The following is a 13,347-nucleotide window of genomic DNA, read 5'->3' as shown; positions in this document are numbered from 1 at the left end:
TTTCTTGTAGGTCTTGGCTTCTGCTGAGTTAAACACAACATGGAAATAGTCTTTTTCAAGGTACTTTACTGTCTCCAGCCGAAACCAGGAAATTATACTTTGTGGGAAAAATATATAAACATGTATTAAATAAACTTTTTTTAAGAATTCAGGAATTTGGCTTTTGGATTTTGACCAGGTTGTGTTTTCTCTAGACCAATCTTATCCTCTACATCTCAGCACAGTTGTTCTCTATTTTGTGTAACTCGGAATGCCATCTGAAATGTCAGCAAGAGGTGTATGGGTCTGTATAGATCTCGCCACTGCAAGCCTTGATTTTTGATTAAAAATCAGGTCTGGGTGAGAAATCACAAAATCATAGCACGTTATTCAAGAACACTGCTTTCTTGTTATTTTTGCTTGTTTTCAAGCTTTTGGGGTAGATAGACACTGGTCACATTTGACAGCATTATTCTACCATCGTGAGGGCTGGAAATGTATTTATTTATTCCAGTCATAGGTAAGATTTTTAAATAATCTTGTATCTCTGTTTAGTCATAATAAAATCTTGAGATATAATACCATTGACATATTAGAAGCTAACATGAGGGTTAATATTTTAATTTTTGCTTAGTAGAAAACCACCACTTCTTCCCCCTCCTAGTTCAGAACTGAGATTAAATTAAATTAGCTCCCTTGAAGATAGCTAACTTGCTATTCCCATCTAAAAAACTGAAACTGCGAGCCAAAACATTTATACTGAATTACAGAAGACGTTCCTCAACACTAAGCCCTGTTTCATGTTGCAGCTCTGTGAAAAAGGGGAGGAGAACGGCTGCCTTTTGAAGCAGATGACCAAATTTCTTTTGATCTGTTTTTAAGAGTATGGAACTTGGTCTAAAGGCCATCCTCAGGCATCGCAGACATGGCCAACGAAATACTGCTTCAAAGGGTGTAGAAGATAAAATTACAGCATTGCTTCATCTCTCTATACACCGAGTATGCAGGAACGGTTTGCTAAAACTCACTTTATGCCATCTTTAAATTAAAAATAAATACAAAGAAAGGATTATTTAGCAAGCTAATTGGGGAATTTTCTTGTGGGCAATTCCTGGGTATACCGCACTTTCTCTTTAGCTCTTTTTGAACTTTAGACAGAGTATTATAGATTCTTGAATACAGAGCCTGGAATGACTCTCTTCTAATCTGCAGGGTTGGTTTCAAGGCCTTCCCAAAACACCTAACACAGCTCTTGCACTGAACCTGTTAACGTGATGTCTATCTTTTAGGTTACCCAGCTTCACGGATAGAGTCTGACTGATGGAGATTCCAAAGCATCCCTGATAATCTGTTCTAATTCGGTCATATATAAGGCTGTTAATATCCAGCTACATTGGCTATTCTAGCATTAAGAAGCGTTATCTTTGTACCTAAAAAAAGCGGTTCATATTACAGTGCTGCTAAGCTACCAAGACTTACCCCTTCACAGAGAAGAAAGTCATTGTACCTGAAAGTTTCCACTAATCTGAGTACTGAAAGCCAATCCAAACATAAAAACATTAGGAAGAATTTCCATGGTTTATAATGAAACCCTTCTTGCAACCCCACAGTTGAAGTTATAGCATTCTCCGCATGCCACAATCAGCTTTATCTCATATCATCAGGAGATTATTTTTCTTAGAAATATTTACGTAATGTCTTCTGGAGTGGACTGAACATGGATTGAAACAGCTGCTTTGACAATTTCAGTTTCAGAAAATTCTGATATTTCTCACCTGCAAAATCTTCCCTGCTGCTGTTGCCATCCTGTTCATCACAGCGGTTAGGTCTAAATACTCGCAATATGTAGCATTCATTAGGCCTCAAGGAGCTGCAGCAAGCCGCTTTGACACACTGTGCCTTTTGTAGGGCAAAAGCTAAGGTCTCAGCTGGTGTCTACTGAATTAGAAACATTTCAAAATGCTTTAATTGAAGTCAACAGAGCTACCTAAACTTACCACATTTGAAAAGCCAGCATAGACTGAGCAGCGCTTGCAGTTAACAAGACTCAACTGCTGATTATGACTCATGTGCAGACTGGGAAAATAACGAATTTTTAAACAATATCCCTTTTTGTCTTGCAAGCAGGTCAAATGCTGTCCCATTTTTACGATCCAACAGGGAGATGGAGTTTAGGAACACACAAAAGCCCTAGAAAAAGAGTTACAGTTGAGGTCACATTTTCATACCCACATTATTGAACTATACCTTTGAAAGACAAAAGAGCAGGCGATGTCCTAACATGTAGTTGTTGCTTAATGATTGTGTTGTCGGTCTGGAGAGGGCGGAGTGGTAGGTTGCTTAACAGTTTTACATTTTCCCATGGTATAATACTGGTGATATGGTTAGCTATAATTAAAGGGTTATATAAATAAGCCATTGGGAAACAAATTAATTTATTTCCTTGGTGGGGCTAGTTATGTAATTTGGGGCTTACATGTTGATCTGCTTTCTCTTTGAAGCACTCGGCCCCCCCCAAACCCGGTCCTCCTCTCCCAATTGTAAAACACGTCAAAGGAATGCAGATGTTAAATGTGCTGCAGCTTGAACTTCCTTGAAGCAGCAATGCCCTTAATGAGAAAAAGCTGGAGAGCAGAGTGAGACCTGGCTTGTAAAACAGTTTTATGGTATGTTTATTACTTTATCAGAAAAGGCCTTCGAACAGACAAAGAGGAGTAGCGCATAACGCAGGGGAGCCGTCGGTGCCAGCGGACCGCTTCTACTCGACAGCAGCACCCACCCGCTGCCCCCTGCCCTTGCAGGTAGTGGAAGAATCGGTCACCCGGATCTCATTTGGGGCACCTTTATTGATTTTGGTGATGCTCAACCTTTTTGTGTTTACTGAGGATCTGGCCCGGTCTTGGGGATGGCAAATGGAAGTGTAGGCTGGTTCCTACCCCAATCAGAGAAATCACCCTTTTCCAAGGAAATAATAAGATGTGATTAAAAGTCCAGCTTAAAAAAACAAAGCATAACACTAAGTTTTCCTCTTACGCCCATGTTTCTTTTATGAGCTTATATATAACATCATTAAGCCATTTGCCATTCTCTGAGCAAATCTTTATTTAATCATGTAATATTTTTCATTCTCTTCCCTAGAAATGTAAAGCCTTAAGCATTAGAAATTTTAAAACAAATTCCTCAAGTTTAATTTTGCATACAAAGCTGTAGTACAGAAATCAAACAATTTCTATGAAGGCTATTTATACTAACAGCTATACTAGTTTCCTGTAATAGACACCATTTTGGCTTCACAAGAAAAAAGAAAAAAAAAAAAAGAAGAGGAAAAAGTAGCGTTAAAATGTCTTCACATAAAGACCATGGCTACACTTCAGACAACTCTTTCAGGCCCCAGCTGTGAGGTTCAAACAAGCTTCACCAACCGAAGGGAAGTGTACTTCTGTGATATTTCTGGTGTCGAATGAAAAGACATAAAGCATTACATTAGTTATGGAACACGCTCTCATACCTTTCCTCCTCTGACATACATGCCTTGTGGCAAAAGATCTCAACCCTAACCTCTTGGACTTGCGGTTGTGAAAGACCCTACTGGCAGAAGGGGAAAGGCAATGCTGGTTTCTCTTCAGTTTAGATTTTAAGATTTCTAGTCTCAGGATAATTCCAAGTCCCAGTTGGCTACAATAATTTCCTTTTAAGCTTTTGCTTAATGTGGTGCAGTAACTTCACAGCATGTGCCTTAGGAATGAACACCAACCAAAACTGCTGATCATGTTTATCTTACACTACAGGGAAGCCACTGATCAAAGCGATGTATATTTTAATCAAAACTCTTCCCAAAGTGGCAGCTTCCACTGCCAGCACAACTGCCAGTCTGCCTCTGCTAACACTGCAGAAAGAATAAAGAAAAACAGTCCTCCCAATTAGCAACAGTCTGGAGGCAAATTTGAAGCCATCCAGCAGAGCTTCACATCACTGAAGTGGCTATCAAGTTGAAGACTAGGATAAAGTTGGGCTGGGGCCCAGAGTGTGTTTGTCTCTCTCTGGTGGATTTTGAAGGGAGTGAAACTGCATGCTTGCTCATAAGGTGTCTGTCATTTTAGCATTCTGAAGATTAATGGCTTTGATTTTCAAATCCTAATCACAGACTGCAAAGAAGAGGAGGAAATTTTTGTGAATTAATTAATAGGATCGTGTTGGGTTGGGCTCTTCTGTGGGGGTTTGGTTAGTTGTTGTGGGAGCTTCCTACTGTTTGCAGTCAGCATTGGATTAGGCACTGTGTATGCAGAACAAGAGGTACAAAGATTCGGTCCCTGGTTCTCCTATGACTTTGTAGTACAGCCAGGCACACAACTTCGGTGGCTAAGCTTGCCGGTGTCCAGAAATCGCCTTGACCAACTGTTCTGAGTAAAGAAGTTTTTGGCCAATTCAGCCCAGCCCCCTCCTCAAGCTGAGCCTAAGCAGCCCCGTTGTTCCCCTGACTGAGTTCCCAAAAGGCATCACGGGAATATGCAGAAAATAGGCAGAGTGTCAATACTGGAGCGAGGGGAATGACAAGCTTTTAGGCATTTGACGGGATGAGATTGGGACTTGTGAGATCAGAAATGGTGGTTTCCTATAAAACTCGCATGTAAATTTAGACAAATTGCTTAAACTTGCTGTCCTTGATGCTCAAAATTACATAAACATCTGCATTAATCCATTTATCTTAAAGAAACTTAACTTTAATCATACTTAACTTCAATCATACACTTGTGTCCCAATTATGCTAATAGCACGCAAGTACATACTTGAGTGTTTCGCTGACTGATGTTCTTCTGAATTGCGATTGCAATTCAGTGTCTCCCATTTCCAGGGATATTGTACTTCCCCTGGAGGAGGAGAGCGAGCTAACGTGGCTGAGTAGGAACTACAGGATTGTTTACATGTGTTAAATCCTTTTCGGTACTTTCAAGAAACCGGCCTTCTCTTGAGGTCCAAGGGCCCCTCTTTTCCTTTTCCTTTTCCTTTTCCTTTTCCTTTTCCTTTCCTTTTCCTTTTCCTTTCCTTTTCCTTTTCCTTTTCCTTTTCCTTTTCCTTTTCCTTTTCCTTTTCCTTTTCCTTTTCCTTTTCCTTTTCCTTTTCCTTTTCCTTTTCCTTTTCCTTTTCCTTTTCCTTTCCCTTCCCCTTCCCTTTCCCTTTCCCTTTCCTTTCCTTTCCTTTCCTTTCCTTTCCTTTCCTTTCCTTTCCTTTCCTTTCCTTTCCTTTCCTTTCCTTTCCTTTCCTTTCCTTTCCTTTCCTTTCCTTTCCTTTCCTTTCCTTTCCTTTCCTTTCCTTTCCTTTCCTTTCCTTTCCTTTCCTTTCCTTTCCTTTCCTTTCCTTTCCTTTCCTTTCCTTTTTCCTTTCCTTTTTCCTTTCCTTTTTCCTTTCCTTTGTTATGTACAGAAAATGATTTTTAAATAAGCCACCGTGTTTTTTCTTAAAAAAAACCTTTTATGATTGGGCAACAGATTGTGGATCTTCAGTTGAAAAACTGAAGTGTTGTTTAAGTTACTGCTGCAAGAAAAAAACCCTGTCTTGAAATACTAATCTTATGCTCTTTATTTGCATTCTTGAAACTTAAAATTACTTTAATGTTTTTATTGAAAAATCTGGAAAATAAAACTGTTCTTTTTCTTCGACCTTATGGCTCAGGTTTCAGCACAGACTGAATCTTACTGCTGACTTCTGAACCTCTGAAGACGCTGCTGTGCTTGGACTCCGCATGACTCTCCTCTTATAAGAAAAGTAGCATTGTAAGTCATATATATGGTGTGTTTTTCTATTCGTTGTTGAGAATCTGCTCGCAAAGGAAGAGCCAAAAATATTTTGAGCAAAGTTCTATTAGTTTACATAGCTGATTAAAACTCAAGGCGCTGTTTTTTTGTTGAAACAGTATCCACTATCCATCACAACAGCCCGTCTAAGCCGTAGGGTAGATCACCCTTTTGGCAGCCATATTGTTAAAACTGAGCCTCACACTGAGGTGAGAAAATAAACTGAAGACCCTTTGAGGAAATTTTTGAAGACTGTATGTAAACTCAATATCTTTATTATTTCTTGCTACAGCTGACTGGGTCTCCGGTTTTATATGTCTGCTGAAACAACAGTACCAGCAAGTTAGCTGCTGCCGATGCCTTGCTATCGCACACAAGGAGCCTGCTGGGGCAGTGAGCGGCAGCGTGGGCTCTTTTGGCAATTCCCAATGAGATTTGAACTTTTGATCTTCTGACCTTTTGAAAGGGGACGGTTTTTAAATGCACAGCAAATACTGCACACCTATTAGCCATGGGCAGATGTGACAGCGACACAGATGAGCCGTTGCCTTCCTAGGAGGTAATTATCATGTGCATCTCGTTGTGCAGGCGGCACAGGAAGATGCACCCTCAGGAAATATTAGCCTTGCAAGATGGGTTATTGTCCATCAGCAGTAAGCAAGACACCCTCTGTGCAGTGCAGGTAGGACAAAACTGAAAAAAGGCAAGAAGAAAAGCAGCTAGTTATTCAAGCTGTGTGAAAGAGCTCCTTTTCATGCGCAGCACACCGAGGAACAAATGGGTACTGATTATGATGAAGTCTTTTGCTTCCTGTGGTGCTTGGCATTCCTTACCAAGCATTGATGGCTTTGAATTGCTGTCCTCTGTTGTAGCATCAAAGAGCAAATAGGCTGAATATTGCCAGATTTGGTCATTTGAACATCATCCTTTTTAACCTGCCTGTCTCTCTTTCTTACTCAGATAATGTTTTGCTTTCAAATGCTGCATCAACGCAAGTCCACAAACGAATGATGCTTGTTACAGAGTCACATCAGCCTCAGCAGGACCTGCATGGAGTCAGCTGTGTGCCAGTGGTGATCACCAGGGTTGCACGACCTTGCACGGGTGAGAGCTGGACTCTGTACAGGGAGATCTGCAGAAGAAGCAAACGCTGTCCCGATATGCCACAGGGAAGAAGAGCTCAGCGCCTAGTGAACGTTATTGCAGTGGAGACCTGGCAGAGGTTATCATACCTTGTAGATGACATCTTCCTGTGGCGGGCTCAGGTAAAAGACTAGGACCCAAGTCTTCAGACGTGTCCAGTGGTTCTGAATGCTGTAATGTTTTGAAAACAATTTGCTAGATGCGGTGAGCCACACAAAGCTGAAATAACCTTTCCTCTTTATTTTCTTGAATTTATTACAGGTCTTCTCTCTTTGTTTCCTTGAATCTTCCAAGAGTTCCAGCCTGACCACACTGGTTTTGTACTAAGGGGTGCCTAGAAAATATAGATGCACTAAGTAAGTATGAAACATTTCTTATTTCTTACATCAAGCATATTTTCAAGTGACAGTTCTTAGTATCTGTTCCATTTCGCCCTGTCCTATATTTCCAGGAGAATCCCACACCAACCAAAACATCGATTTATTTAAAATACAACTAATGAGCTTTCTTTGTCCTCTGTCTCATGCTGGAAAATCCCACCTGATCCCTAATTAACAAATTGATTTATTAAAAGTATAACTAATGACCTCCCTTTGTCCTTTCCTTCCAGCTGCAGAATCCCACCTGATCCCAGATTATCACATTGATTTATTTAAAATTAAAATATATGCATTGCATAGTTTCTTTATCATGCCTCTCAGGGAGTGCCTCGGGCATATGTTCCAAGTCGAGTGCTGAGGCTCTGATTTTACCACTCACAGATCAAATACCTTAAGAAAAAAACAGTTGTTTAAAACGCCACATCGTACCCCTAGGTGTTCAAGTATTTGAGTGTTCCTACTACTAAGGTCAATATGAAGTCACTGGTAGTAACTTAGAGGGTCAGCCTTGCAGATCACGTTCCAACACATCACTTGAGCACATGTTTGTCTTCAAATACTTGGGTCAGACCACTGGTGTGGGTGGATCTCTGCAGGTCACTGTCCATAAGTCCCGTCCATCCAGTGTTTTGCTAGATAATGGGTTTTGCTGCTAAGCACTGCCAATGTCCAGGGGTGTTCCTGCCTCACACAGAACAAGCAGCCAAGAAGCATCAGCCAGAATGGGGGGAGCAGAGCAGGACTTGTATGCCAGGGCTGATTCATCATTGGCTTGATCTCTTGTAAACAGCTAGTGGCAAGTCTAGCACAGTTTGGAAGTGCGTGTGTGTGTATAACAAGAGCTCACAAATACCACCCTTCAACAAGATCTGACCTTGGACTTGCACTGATATGAATATATCTGCAGGCAACACGAGGCCGTTACATCCCGGTATGTAAACATTGAGGTATCCTTGGCCCTCTTCCCTGCGGTGTTCTGCAAAAACAAGCAGTGGGTCACTCACTGTAGACAATGCCTTCCGAGAGAGGAACTGAAAAATAATGGGCTGTTTTAGATGAAGCGAGACAGAAAGACATGGTCTCTGGCAATAAAGACAAGTGGTCACACGTTACATGAATTTCTTGCATCAAAAGGAATGGCAGAGAAATATCCCAATTTAGTGTGCCAACCAGACAACCTCCTTGTAGCACAGTGCATGTAGCAGGGCCCCATCCCATGCTGATAGTTGCTCCAACATGCATCTCCTTTTTCCTCTGAGCTGGCCCTTCAGCCTTACTGTTTCTCTGGGCAAGAAAAAAAGAAAATCAGACTGAATTCAAAAGGAAGGAAGTACCCAGAGGCTGTTTGTCCCTTCCCCTCACAGACCCTGTTCCCAAGACTGAAAAGACCCCCATGTAAGCGCTGGTAACCCTACAAGCTCTTGAAGCTCTTTGTGAGTAGCATGGTGTAGGTCCATCACACCAGTGCTATGCAAAGCAGTCATGCTCAAAAAGGGACCTGAACAAGACCCAGCACCTCTGCAAGGGAAAAATTTGAAGCAGCGTATGAGAGAAAAGATCTGAGGTGTCAGCCTGCCTTACAGGAAGGCTCTCAAATTTTGGCATGTAGGCCCATGTTAAAGTTCATAGTGCTCTAGTGTTCCTTGAGGAGGGTTGGTGGCCTCTGTAGGGTAGCAATAGTCTGCATTTGTATCCCGGTCCCTGACTCAGGTTTCCAGAACAAAGCTATAGTATGTCTGGCTCCATGACTTAATTGAATGATAAGCCCTTTATTTCACTTGGCCAACATCTCCTCTGGCTACCATCCTAATAGTGAGGTTTCTTAGTTAATGCTGTCGACCTTCTACATATCTCCCTTGCAGTCTCCTAGACCCTCACAGGTTTATTTCTTTAACATTTGTAGCTGTACTGTATGCAGTTGTGCCTGCGTGCAAGAACACAGCTACACGCATCAGGCAAAAATGCCACAGTTTAAATATGAATTAATGAAAGGAAAAAAGGAGCTGAAATAGCTTGTTTTCACCTTATCTGCCACATTGCTTAGCACAGTTTGGAGCAGATAAGGCACCTCATTTTAATTCTAAGCATGCAGAAGGGTGGCATCTAGCTGCTTAGCCTTTAAAATTTATTTTTCCTACTCCTTCCCTGAAAACAATGTGCACACATCATAGATCAGATAGGAGAGAAAAGGGAAGTTCCGCTTTTCAGACGGGCAATTTAGACACCTGAATTCGCATCGCATTTGTCTTAAGAACATAGGGCTTAGCCTCCATCTGCCTGTGTGCACCCTGCAAGGCTCCCAGCTAGCCCTTCTGGCAGGCAGCTTTTTCAATGGAAGAAGTGGTGAAACTAAGGGCTGCCTTTTGTATGTAATAACCCCGCGGTGAGCCAGCTCAGAGACCTGGGAGCGCCGGATCCGCGGCTTCCTTGCCTCAGGGGTTCAAACCCACATCTCGTACCAGGCTGTGGGCTAAGCTAGGACGGGTGTTTTTCCCAGCTCCATCATGAGCTGTGTCATTGTGCTGAAAGAGATGAATAGAGCCAAAAGGGGAAAGTAATCATGGGTGATGAGGGATGCTGTCTGGGAAAGGAGGTGCAGGAGACACGTTGTTTTGGTTTCTTCTCTCAGACTGTTTCCATATTTTGTCTGAAGATGATTATGTTTGAAATCCATAATCATTTTCTGGAGAGGGGACCTTTCCTCTCCAGGTAGCTAGAGTCATTCCCGGATTCCCTTCCCCTCTCCGTGAGACCCCCCCCTTCCTTCCTGTACAGCCCAAACACCTCGGGAAAAAGATCCCAGGTGCCACCAACAGAGACTACCTGTATGTAGCCAACAAGGACCCTCTCGTACGTTTGAATTTTCACCCCAACCTCTTTTACGGGGTGTGAGATACTTGTCTGTCATCGTGACTAGCAAAGAATAAGTTACTGTTAATCAAAAAAAAATCCCCAAAAGCCCGAAAGAGACTGTTTCTATGAAGATTTCTGTTTCATCAGTCGTCCCCCCTAAACTTCCATCACTGTATTCATCTCACAGAAATGAATTACACAGAAAATGTTAAAGGAAATGCATGACTGCCAAGCCAGTCACTCCAGGTATTATCTTATTAATCTTAATTGACGTTTCCTTGTTTGTCTCTTTTATTTTTCCTCACTGCAGCTTTGCATAGCCCTTTTTCTAAATTCCAGGTGATAAGTCCAGAGAAAGGCGTTGTTTATTATCTAATGAACCACATCATAGCGGAAGATTGCTTTGAGGCTATTTGATACTATAATATCAACGAGAAAGTGTCCAAAGGAAACCATAAGTAACAAACAGTAGTTTTAGAGTAATGAAACTTTGCATTTCTTTTTACCTTTGTTTCTAGCAACTCAGCTCCAAGAACGTGTTGCCTTTATCAGATGTTAGTCCTTTAAGACTAACCTCTGTTTTCAGCAATGGTCAGTATCTGATGCGTAGCAAGAAAGTATATTCCTGCCTTATTGGCAGGATGTATCTAGGTGATATTGCAAAGCTCAGCAGTGGCAAAAGACAACTTTCTTCTCACCACAGTGGTTTACAACTGAAAGGTGTTTCTTTTTCGCTTTTTGCCTAGCCCTAGAGTTAGATGATACTTTGAGACAAACGTTTCTATGTGAAAAATTGCTTATCAAAACTGATTTTAACATATTTTCTGGGTTTACATAAAAAATTGAAATAAAATCTTCAATTAGAATTCATTTTAGTTAGAAATTGTATGTTGGTACCTGAACTGTAACGTTATCAAATGGACCAAACCTCTACCGAGATTTTCACAAGAAATACAAACTTTCACAGTTTAATAAGGTACATATTTCAGTTTTTCTTGTTGGTTCAACCTCCCTAGAAATCAAACAAAGAAAAGCATTTTTCAACTACTTTATTTAGCCCCAACAATACTGTCACCATGATGTAGAAAATACACAATTACATTCCCAGCCCTCAAAGCTCACTCACTGTGAGACAGATACACTTCAACTCCAGAAACTAAAATTGCCCAAAAGCCTGGAGACATTTGGAAGAGGGAGTTCACCTACGCTGAACAAATCCTTTATGTTACCACATCAGCGGTGATGAAAGCAGGTAGGCAAAGCGGTGCTTAGCAAATTACTATGTCATACAGCTTACCTTTTTTGGTTCCACCATGTTTAAGCAGGCAGCATATTCTTCTTGTCTTTGGAAGATCCAAAAAGAAAGGCTTTTTATTCCACTATTAATACTTTCTTTGAGCTCAGGGAAAATTTTTGGAGTATGAAGGATGTTCTCCCGTGTAGTCATTTAACATTGTTCCAAACAGCTGCACCTGAATACCATGGGTGAAAATAAATTTCACACACCTACTGGAAATAGGGATAAGGAAATGCCATTTGCACTGGTAGAAGTAGTAATTTGTGCATCTTCAAAACTTGCAAAAACGCTTGCTTGTTTTTATAAATTGACTGTACATAGAAACAGGTGTGTCAAAGCTGAAAAAGCTACCTTCAGGAAACAAACCACAAGATTTATTTGGTAGCAGTTTACTTGGATGGTTAATCTTTGTGATCTCTGTTCAAGGCTGGCCTTCAAGGTCAGCTTCTTCTTTCACGTGTATTTCTTCTACTGCATAGGTACCTGCATGAGCTCTATCTCTGTGGTATCTGAATATTTAACTGCATTTTTAGGAAGTATGCTCATTTTCCAAGCGGGGAAACAGACCACAGTAGTCTAGATACCTTGCCCACGGTTGGTCAGCAGATGTGTGGTGCAAACAAGAACTGAGCTCTTAATTTCTAGCAAAATAGCCTTCTGTAATGTCAAAGTAACGGTAAAGAGAAATCTCTGCTACTGCATGATTACGAGGTATTAGGAAATTACGGGAAAACAGTAAATATGCATGCAGAAGCCTTTATTTTCTGTGCCCAGATCCATCAGGACTGCAGACACACAAAACGCTTATATCTACATTGCTCCTTTGGAATAATGGTTATTTCATAGGCATAACTATTTCTCTGCCCACAGGCCTAATGTCATTAAAGTAGTTCAAGATCCTCAGGTACAAATTATTTTTGGTCCAAGTATAGCGAATAAGCTTCTCTAGTACAAAGGATGTTAGGTTTCATTAAACTAACTGGACAAACTGGTCTGTCATCATCAATATACTGAATAGGGGCACATCCCACTTTGTTTCCAAAGCTACATTTTGTTTTTCCATCTTGGATTTCTCTGGAAAAACAAAAGAATGCAGAGTAATAATTCTCAAGCCAACGCCTTCCTGGTGGCATCTTCTCTAAAGAACCAATAAATCTACTTGGCCCTCTCGCAGATGATTCAGCTTTGTGAGATAGAGCTCTGGACCTACTCATTCATGATCCTTGACGTTGGGCCCTCCACCTCAGTAAGCAAAGAAACTTTCTTCCCCAGCAAACTATAACTGAACCCAAGAAAGCTAAGCAGTGTCTTTCATGGGAGGGTAAAGATCCCTTTTTACAGGGTTTATTAGGGCCTCCCCAGTTACTCAAGAGCAAGCAAATCACGTCTTTCTCCAGAGAATCACAGGGATGTTTCCTGGTGGTAGATGTGCTCTGACATTGCTTACCAGAAAGCCAAAATATGACAGGGTCTGGCAAAAGACTGCTCTAGTACACTTATCCTTGAGGGACGTCAAAGAGCAAGTAGGGAACTTGTGCTCTATCAGCAGGAAAATACATTTCTTCACAATCAGAGGGTAGAAACCAGTTCCATTATACTATCTTCTCATGTTTTGAGCAGAGCTTTGACAAAGGAGTGAATTTGCCCCAGAGCAGTTAAAACAAAACCAAAAACCCGAGAGGTCTACTCCACAGGCATTTTCCTGGCATTCTCTGACATGCAGATGACTGATAATATCACCATAACAGCTGTTATCTCAAATGTCTGCCTCCAGGCAAATTAACAGTAAAGAAAAGCCAAAATACTTGAAGAGATGAATATAGAAGGCATTTGCCAGTCATTTACTGGCCCTGGATCGCCTGCTGTCAGAGGCAAAATGAAGCATGTTTTCTTTATAAGAAAA

This window comes from Aptenodytes patagonicus, chromosome 3 (genome assembly GCF_965638725.1).
Source record: "Aptenodytes patagonicus chromosome 3, bAptPat1.pri.cur, whole genome shotgun sequence".
Lineage (NCBI taxonomy): Eukaryota > Metazoa > Chordata > Aves > Sphenisciformes > Spheniscidae > Aptenodytes > Aptenodytes patagonicus.
Note: the sequence above shows the minus strand (reverse complement) of the source record.